We start from the raw sequence: 9,763 nt of genomic DNA, 5'->3' as shown, positions 1-9,763 counted from the left end.
TGTCAGTATACCACTGTCTTGATGAACTAGAATGGAACACTACACTGGGGCTGTCAGTATACCACTGTCTTGATGAACTAGAATGGAACACTACATGGGGCTGTCAGTATACCACTGTCTTGATGAACTAGAATGGAACACTACACTACATGGGGCTGGGGCTCAGTATACCACTGTCTTGATGAACTAGAATGGAACACTACATGGGGCTGTCAGTATACCACTGTCTTGATGAACTAGAATGGAACACTACATGGGGCTGTCAGTATACCACTGTCTTGATGAACTAGAATGGAACACTACATGGGGCTGTCAGTATACCACTGTCTTGATGAACTAGAATGGAACACTACACCACTGTCTTGATGAACTATGGGGCTGATGAACTAGAATGGATACACTACTGGGGCTCTTGATGAACTAGAATGGAACACTACATGGGGTATACTGTCTTGAGTATACCACTGTCTTGATGAACTAGAATGGAACACTACACTGTCAGTATACCACTGTCTTGATGAACTAGAATGGAACTACATGGGGCTGTCAGTATACCACTGTCTTGATGAACTAGAATGGAACACTACACTACATGGGGCTGTCAGTATACCACTGTCTTGATGAACTAGAATGGAACACTACACTACATGGGGCTGTCAGTATACCACTGTCTTGATGAACTAGAATGGAACACTACATGGGGCTGTCAGTATACCACTGTCTTGATGAACTAGAATGGAACACTACACTGTGTCAGTATACCACTGTCTTGATGAACTAGAATGGAACACTACACTACATGGGGCTGTCAGTATACCACTGTCTTGATGAACTAGAATGGAACACTACACTACATGGGGCTGTCAGTATACCACTGTCTTGATGGACTAATGGATGGAACACTACATGTGATAAACTGTCTTGTCCTGTGGAACCACACTACATGGGCTTCAGTATACCACTGTCTTGAACTAATGGATGGACACCTCACATCACTGCGTGTTTCTGAAGAGCAGGTGTAACCTTCCGGTCGTAGGACTGCTGTGCAACCGCAGGCTGATTTAATGGAGAGACAGTTATTGTCGAGAATGAATTACAACAGTCTGTTTTCGACAACACACCGTGAATGTAGCGGATTAAAATAGCGTGGAGAGGGGGGCAGGATTGTTCTGAAATTACATTTGCATAACCCGCCCCTGCATAACGAGCTGTCCGGTTCAGTCTGCGTGGTCCTCAGTGCCGCTACTCGAAACAGACAACCAGGGAGGAAATATACCGGCAGGAAGGACTGTCACCGTCTCTAAAACTATCAACATGATCATTATAATCGAAGATAAGGTGAGATGCTGTTCCTGGAAGGGGGTATTTGCCCATATAGTTTTTAGCTAAAGTGTACTGTAACTAGTTATATTAGGCGAGAATCAAGACTTGTTGAAAATGGTCAGCATAGACAGGCACGTTGTTGCAAACCTCCCGCGTGATCGTTTTACCATGTTTTGGTTTTCAATAAAAAAATAAAGAATAAACTAGTTAACGTTCGCTAGTTATTTTAGTTAGCGACTTGACAGATGCACACATTTTTACATTTGAATTAAAATGTATTTAAATGTTTTTTTGGTGTTGATATAACTGGTTATTGGTCCTGAACAGAATCAGCAGTGGATTCACCTAAAGCACATTCGCCATGTTGAGATCTCACCATTTTAATAAAATATAATAATAATTACAACTCTTAATCGAAACTATTAAAAAACACGATAATTATTTAATACATCGCTTTTATATACAGCTAACAATTTTTGTAATTATTATTATATATATATTTTTTAAAGAACAGATAGCTAGAACGACACGGCTGATATGACATATTCACAACGAGTCGTCTTTCTCCGGTTTTATGCAGACGCGCGTGGGCCTTGAACGGGAATAGTGCACCGTAATTCACATGGTGCTTTGAACCCTAGCTAGTCTATACTATATTAAACGGGAATAGTGCACAGTAATTCACATGGTGCTTTGAACCCTAGCTAGTCTATACTATATTAAACGGGAATAGTGCACAGTATTTCACATGGTGCTTTGAACCCCAGCTAGTCTATACTATATTAAACGGGAATAGTGCACAGTAATTCACATGGTGCTTTGAACCCCAGCTAGTCTATACTATATTAAATGGGAATAGTGCACAGTAATTCACATGGTGCTTTGAACCCTGGCTAGTCTATACTATATTGAACGGGAATAGTGCACAGTAATTCACATGGTGCTTTGAACCCTGGCTAGTCTATACTATATTAAATGGGAATAGTGCACAGTAATTCACATGGTGCTTTGAACCCTGGCTAGTCTATACTATATTAAATGGGAATAGTGCACAGTAATTCACATGGTGCTTTGAACCCTGGCTAGTCTATACTATATTAAATGGGAATAGTGCACAGTAATTCACATGGTGCTTTGAACCCTGGCTAGTCTATACTATATTACATGCCGGGAGGTTGTAAAAAATGTTTAATCGTTTAGGCAACAGCTGCTATTTATATACAATGCATGGTTGGTGCGACTGAGCTAAATGATTTTTAACTACAGCAAGTCAAACGTTGAGCCAGAGGTGACTAAACATGCTCGTTAGACATTTTTTAGCTGCATTTTGTAGTGTTGTTTTTTTCTCTGGTACTGTTTATGCAAAGCCAGCTAGCTACACGGTTTAGCATATATCTCCATCTTACTGTCACTCTGTACATTAGACAGATAACGTTATCTTACTCTCTAGTCTAAACCCTGCAAGCAAGAGGTAAAAATTATGCCCTGCTATCATATACAATGCATGTGGCTCAATTTTTAACTACAGCAAGTCAAACGTTGAAGAGGTCAAACATGTGTCAAGGATGAGTATTTTAGCCAGCTGACCCTGTCGTCAAAAGACGGAACTAAAGTAAAAGATATCAAGAATTATGAGTATTTTACATTTAGTCCAAAAGACGGAACTTTTACCCGATCTGATTCATTATATACTCTGTCCCGCCGTTCTCCGATGAGGTTTAAGGTCGCGTTTGGTATTCAATAAATGTTTTGTTACCGCCACCTACTAGACTGGTATATAAGGTATATACGGTATACCTCCCTTATAATTTGCTTTAAGAAAATAAAATCAACAAATACCCCACCATCTAACTCTACACTCAACCCCCACGCTACTCCACTATTTAAATCCATCTAGTCGTACCTCAGGCCAACAGCCTGAAAAGACAGGACACCACCACCGAATACCTCTCTGCAGCTGCCACCAGAACCTCTATTCTCTGTGACTTACGATCCCTCCCTGCAGTACAGTTGATAGCTAAATATATAGATAGATAGAGCTATAAATATCTATCCATTTATTTATAGCTATATATATACAGTGGGGCAAAAAATATTTAGTCAGCCACCAATTGTGCAAGTTCTCCCACTTAAAAATATGGGAGAGGCCTGTAATTTTCATCATAGGTACACTTCAACTATGACAGACAAAATGAGAAAAAAAAATCCAGAAAATCACATTGTAGGATTTTTAATGAATTTATTTGCAAATTATGGTGGAAAATAAGTATAAATTATAAAAAGTCCAATCTTACTGAAACATCTATATCACTTGTTGGTTTATCCTCTGTACTGGTACAAATGTACTTCTCTTGACCCATCTTCCTCTACTTTCTTCACTGCCTCAACATATGACAACTTCTGCTCTACTCTGATCCTGGAAACCTCAACCTGTCTCTCTCTCTCACACGGTCTCTGACCCTGGAAACCTCAACCTGTCTCTCTCTCTCACACGGTCTCTGACCCTGGAAACCTCAACCTGTCTCTCTCTCTCACGGGACGTCTGTCTGACCCCCTGAGAAACCTCAACCTGTCTCTCTCTCACACGGGACGTCTCTGATCCCCAGCTCCATGGGCACCCTTACAATTAACACCTACTACTACTTTCCCCAATGCTATACACTCTTACAACTTCTGCTCTACTCTGGAATCGTACCAGGGTATGTAGTGACGCCTCTAGCACTGAGATGCAGAGCCTTAGACCTCTGCGCCACCTTAATTCATGATTCTATATATCTGAGCCTCTCTATCATCTCTATCCTCTCTGAGTCCCTCTATCCTCTCTGAGTCCCTCTATCCCCTCTGAGTCCCTCAAGCCTCTCTATCCCCTCTGAGTCCCTCTATCCTCTCTGAGTCCCTCTATCCTCTCTGAGTCCCTCTATCCTCTCTGAGTCCCTCTATCCTCTCTATCCTCTCTGAGTCCCTCTATCCTCTCTATCCTCTCTATCCTCTCTGAGCCTCTCTGAGCTTCTATCTCCTCTGAGTCCCTCTGAGTCCCTCTATCCTCTCTGAGTCCCTCTATCCTCTCTATGCTCTCTGAGCCTCTCTATCCTCTCTGAGCCTCTCTATCCTCTCTGAGCCTCTCTATCCTCTCTGAGCCTCTCTATCCTCTCTGAGTCCCTCTATCCTCTCTGAGTCCCTCTATCCTCTCTGAGCCTCTCTATCCTCTCTGAGCCTCTCTATCCTCTCTGAGTCCCTCTATCCTCTCTGAGTCCCTCTATCCTCTCTGAGTCCCTCTATCCTCTCTGAGTCCCTCTATCCTCTCTGAGCCTCTCTATCCTCTCTGAGTCCCTCTATCCTCTCTGAGCCTCTCTATCCTCTCTGAGCCTCTCTATCCTCTCTGAGCCTCTCTATCCTCTCTGAGCCCCTCTATCCTCTCTATCCTCTCTGAGCCTCTCTATCCTCTCTGAGTCCCTCTATCCTCTATCCTCTCTGAGTCCCTCTATCCTCTCTGAGCCTCTCTATCCTCTCTGAGCCTCTCTATCCTCTCTGAGTCCCTCTATCCTCTCTATCCTCTCTGAGCCTCTCTATCCTCTCGGAGTCCCTCTATCCTCTCTGAGCCTCTCTATCCTCTCTGAGCCTCTCTATCCTCTCTGAGCCTCTCTATCCTCTCTGAGCCTCTCTATCCTCTCTGAGCCTCTCTATCCTCTCTGAGCCTCTCTATCCTCTCTGAGCCTCTCTCTATCCTCTCTGAGTCCTCTCTCTCTGTACCTGGCATCCACTCCCCATGTGTTCTTCTCTATCCTCTCTGAGTCCCTCCTCATTCCTTTAACCAGGTCTTTTCTTTCCTTTCTGAGCCTCTCTATCCTCTTTAAAACGCAGTGCGTTAGTCCCATCTATCCTCTCTGAGCCTCAAACTAAAACAACTCCTCTCTGAGCCTCTCTATCCTCTCTGAGCCTCTCTTTATCCTCTCTGATTGCCTCTCTATCCTCTCTGAGCCTCTCTATCCTCTCTGAGCCTCTCTATCCTCTCTGAGTCCCTCAAGCCTCTCTATCCCCTCTGAGTCCCTCGAGCGTCTCTCTGTACCTGGCATCCACCAAAATACCCCATTGTGTTCTTCCCCCACAGTTACAGCACTTAACCTTCCCAGAGTGCATTATGGGACAAATTCCCACGCTTCCTCATTCCCTTTAACCAGGTCTTTTCTTTTCCTTTCCACTGAGCAGCTACATGTCCTGTCCTTTGGCATTTAAAACGCTGCAGTGACTGTTATGGGAAAAATTCTCTTAACATTGAAAGCTAAGGAATCCTTTCTGTTGAGGCCAACAAACAAAAAAACAACTCAGCTTTCACTTCCTTGTGACTTCGTTAATCAATCTGTTGGTTTCCGTCACTCGGCCTCCCTTCACATTGGTCTTTAGAATCAGAGACATCACTGGCTGTGATTGGGTGTCCCCCTATAAGAACCAGGTGGCATGACTGTTAACATGTTGACCCAGCGTCGTCTGGGTTTGGAACCAGAGGGGGACTGTCATGTGTAAATAAGAACCAGTTCTTAACTGACTTGCCTAGTATAAGAACCAGAGACATGACTGTTAACTGTTGACTCTACCTACGTATAAGAACCAGAGACATGACTGTGACATGTTGACTACCTAGTATAAGAACCAGAGACATGACTGTTAACATGTTGACTCTCTCCTCTACCTAGTATAAGAACCAGAGACATGACTGTTAACATGTTGACTCTCTCCTCTACCTAGTATAAGAACCAGAGACATGACTGTTAACATGTTGACTCTCTCCTCTACCTAGTATAAGAACCAGAGACATGACTGTTAACATGTTGACTCTCTCCTCTACCTAGTATAAGAACCAGAGACATGACTGTTAACATGTTGACTCTCTCCTCTACCTAGTATAAGAACCAGAGACATGACTGTTAACATGTTGACTCTCTCCTCTACCTAGTATAAGAACCAGAGACATGACTGTTAACATGTTGACTCTCTCCTCTACCTAGTATAAGAACCAGAGACATGACTGTTAACATGTTGACTCTCTCCTCTACCTAGTATAAGAACCAGAGACATGACTGTTAACATGTTGACTCTCTCCTCTACCTAGTATAAGAACCAGAGACATGACTGTTAACATGTTGACTCTCTCCTCTACCTAGTATAAGAACCAGAGACATGACTGTTAACGTGTTGACTCTCTCCTCTACCTAGTATAAGAACCAGAGACATGACTGTTAACATGAACCAGATAAGAACATGACTGTTAACATGTTGACTCTCTCCTCTACCTAGTATAAGAACCAGAGACATGACTGTTAACATGTTGACTCTACCTAGTATAAGAACCAGAGACATGACTGTTAACATGTTGACTCTCTCCTCTACCTAGTATAAGAACCAGAGACATGACTGTTAACATGTTGACTCTACCTAGTATAAGAACCAGAGACATGACTGTTAACATGTTGACTCTACCTAGTATAAGAACCAGAGACATGACTGTTAACATGTTGACTCTCCTCTACCTAGTATAAGAACCAGAGACATGACTGTTAACATGTTGACTCTCTCCTCTACCTAGTATAAGAACCAGAGACATGACTGTTAACATGTTGACTCTACCTAGTATAAGAACCAGAGACATGACTGTTAACATGTTGACTCTCTCCTCTACCTAGTATAAGAACCAGAGACATGACTGTTAACATGTTGACTCTACCTAGTATAAGAACCAGAGACATGACTGTTAACATGTTGACTCTCTCCTCTACCTAGTATAAGAACCAGAGACATGACTGTTAACATGTTGACTCTCTCCTCTACCTAGTATAAGAACCAGAGACATGACTGTTAACATGTTGACTCTCTCCTCTACCTAGTATAAGAACCAGAGACATGACTGTTAACATGTTGACTCTACCTAGTATAAGAACCAGAGACATGACTGTTAACATGTTGACTCTCTCCTCTACCTAGTATAAGAACCAGAGACATGACTGTTAACATGTTGACTCTCTCCTCTACCTAGTATAAGAACCAGAGACATGACTGTTAACCAGAGACATGACTTGACTCTCTCCTCTACCTAGTATAAGAACCAGAGACATGACTGTTAACATGTTGACTCTCTCCTCTACCTAGTATAAGAACCAGAGACATGACTGTTAACATGTTGACTCTACCTAGTATAAGAACCAGAGACATGACTGTTAACATGTTGACTCTCTCCTCTACCTAGTATAAGAACCAGAGACATGACTGTTAACATGTTGACTCTCTCCTCTACCTAGTATAAGAACCAGAGACATGACTGTTAACATGTTGACTCTCTCCTCTACCTAGTATAAGAACCAGAGACATGACTGTTAACATGTTGACTCTCTCCTCTACCTAGTATAAGAACCAGAGACATGACTGTTAACATGTTGACTCTCTCCTCTACCTAGTATAAGAACCAGAGACATGACTGTTAACATGTTGACTCTCTCCTCTACCTAGTATAAGAACCAGAGACATGACTGTTAACATGTTGACTCTCTCCTCTACCTAGTATAAGAACCAGAGACATGACTGTTAACATGTTGACTCTACCTAGTATAAGAACCAGAGACATGACTGTTAACATGTTGACTCTCTCCTCTACCTAGTATAAGAACCAGAGACATGACTGTTAACATGTTGACTCTACCTAGTATAAGAACCAGAGACATGACTGTTAACATGTTGACTCTACCTAGTATAAGAACCAGAGACATGACTGTTAACATGTTGACTCTACCTAGTATAAGAACCAGAGACATGACTGTTAACATGTTGACTCTCTCCTCTACCTAGTATAAGAACCAGAGACATGACTGTTAACATGTTGACTCTACCTAGTATAAGAACCAGAGACATGACTGTTAACATGTTGACTCTACCTAGTATAAGAACCAGAGACATGACTGTTAACATGTTGACTCTACCTAGTATAAGAACCAGAGACATGACTGTTAACATGTTGACTCTCTCCTCTACCTAGTATAAGAACCAGAGACATGACTGTTAACATGTTGACTCTCTCCTCTACCTAGTATAAGAACCAGAGACATGACTGTTAACATGTTGACTCTCTCCTCTACCTAGTATAAGAACCAGAGACATGACTGTTAACATGTTGACTCTCTCCTCTACCTAGTATAAGAACCAGAGACATGACTGTTAACATGTTGACTCTACCTAGTATAAGAACCAGAGACATGACTGTTAACATGTTGACTCTCTCCTCTACCTAGTATAAGAACCAGAGACATGACTGTTAACATTAACATGTGTTAACATGACTCTCTCCTCTACCTAGTATAAGAACCAGAGACATGACTGTTAACATGTTGACTCTCTCCTCTACCTAGTATAAGAACCAGAGACATGACTGTTAACATGTTGACTCTCTCCTCTACCTAGTATAAGAACCAGAGACATGACTGTTAACATGTTGACTCTACCTAGTATAAGAACCAGAGACATGACTGTTAACATGTTGACTCTACCTAGTATAAGAACCAGAGACATGACTGTTAACATGTTGACTCTCTCCTCTACCTAGTATAAGAACCAGAGACATGACTGTTAACATGTTGACTCTCTCCTCTACCTAGTATAAGAACCAGAGACATGACTGTTAACATGTTGACTCTACCTAGTATAAGAACCAGAGACATGACTGTTAACATGTTGACTCTACCTGACTGTATAAGAACCAGAGACATGACTGTTAACATGTTGACTCTCTCCTCTACCTAGTATAAGAACCAGAGACATGACTGTTAACATGTTGACTCCTCTACCTAGTATAAGAACCAGAGACATGACTGTTAACATGTTGACTCTACCTAGTATAAGAACCAGAGACATGACTGTTAACATGTTGACTCTCTCCTCTACCTAGTATAAGAACCAGAGACATGACTGTTAACATGTTGACTCTACCTAGTATAAGAACCAGAGACATGACTGTTGACTCTCTCCTCTACCTAGTATAAGAACCAGAGACATGACTGTTAACATGTTGACTCTCTCCTCTACCTAGTATAAGAACCAGAGACATGACTGTTAACATGTTGACTCTACCTAGTATAAGAACCAGAGACATGACTGTTAACATGTTGACTCTACCTAGTATAAGAACCAGAGACATGACTGTTAACATGTTGACTCTACCTAGTATAAGAACCAGAGACATGACTGTTAACATGTTGACTCTACCTAGTATAAGAACCAGAGACATGACTGTTGACTCTCTCCTCTACCTAGTATAAGAACCAGAGACATGACTGTTGACTCTCTCCTCTACCTAGTATAAGAACCAGGATGGATGCTAACATGTTGATTAGTGTCTGTGGTATTTATAGTAGCTAATAGTTATCTTGGATTAAAAGGCTACAGATCCGGGATAACAGAC

The 9,763-nt window shown here is 41.9% G+C and overlaps 1 long non-coding RNA gene across 1 annotated transcript in view; it reads left to right on the top strand.

Annotated features, from left to right (window-relative positions):
• The first annotated feature begins 1,016 nt into the window (after window positions 1-1,016).
• The window catches only part of LOC127926146 (uncharacterized), a 12,402-nt gene continuing 3,655 nt past the window's right edge, over window positions 1,017-9,763 (top strand). Inside the window, exon 1 of the long non-coding RNA XR_008123476.1 lies at window positions 1,017-1,338. This is a non-coding gene — a long non-coding RNA (uncharacterized LOC127926146). The remainder of the gene's footprint in view (window positions 1,339-9,763) is intronic.

This window comes from Oncorhynchus keta, unplaced genomic scaffold (assembly GCF_023373465.1).
Source record: "Oncorhynchus keta strain PuntledgeMale-10-30-2019 unplaced genomic scaffold, Oket_V2 Un_contig_6966_pilon_pilon, whole genome shotgun sequence".
NCBI classification, from domain to species: Eukaryota; Metazoa; Chordata; class Actinopteri; order Salmoniformes; family Salmonidae; genus Oncorhynchus; species Oncorhynchus keta.
This window is presented reverse-complemented; position numbering and strand designations above follow the sequence as displayed.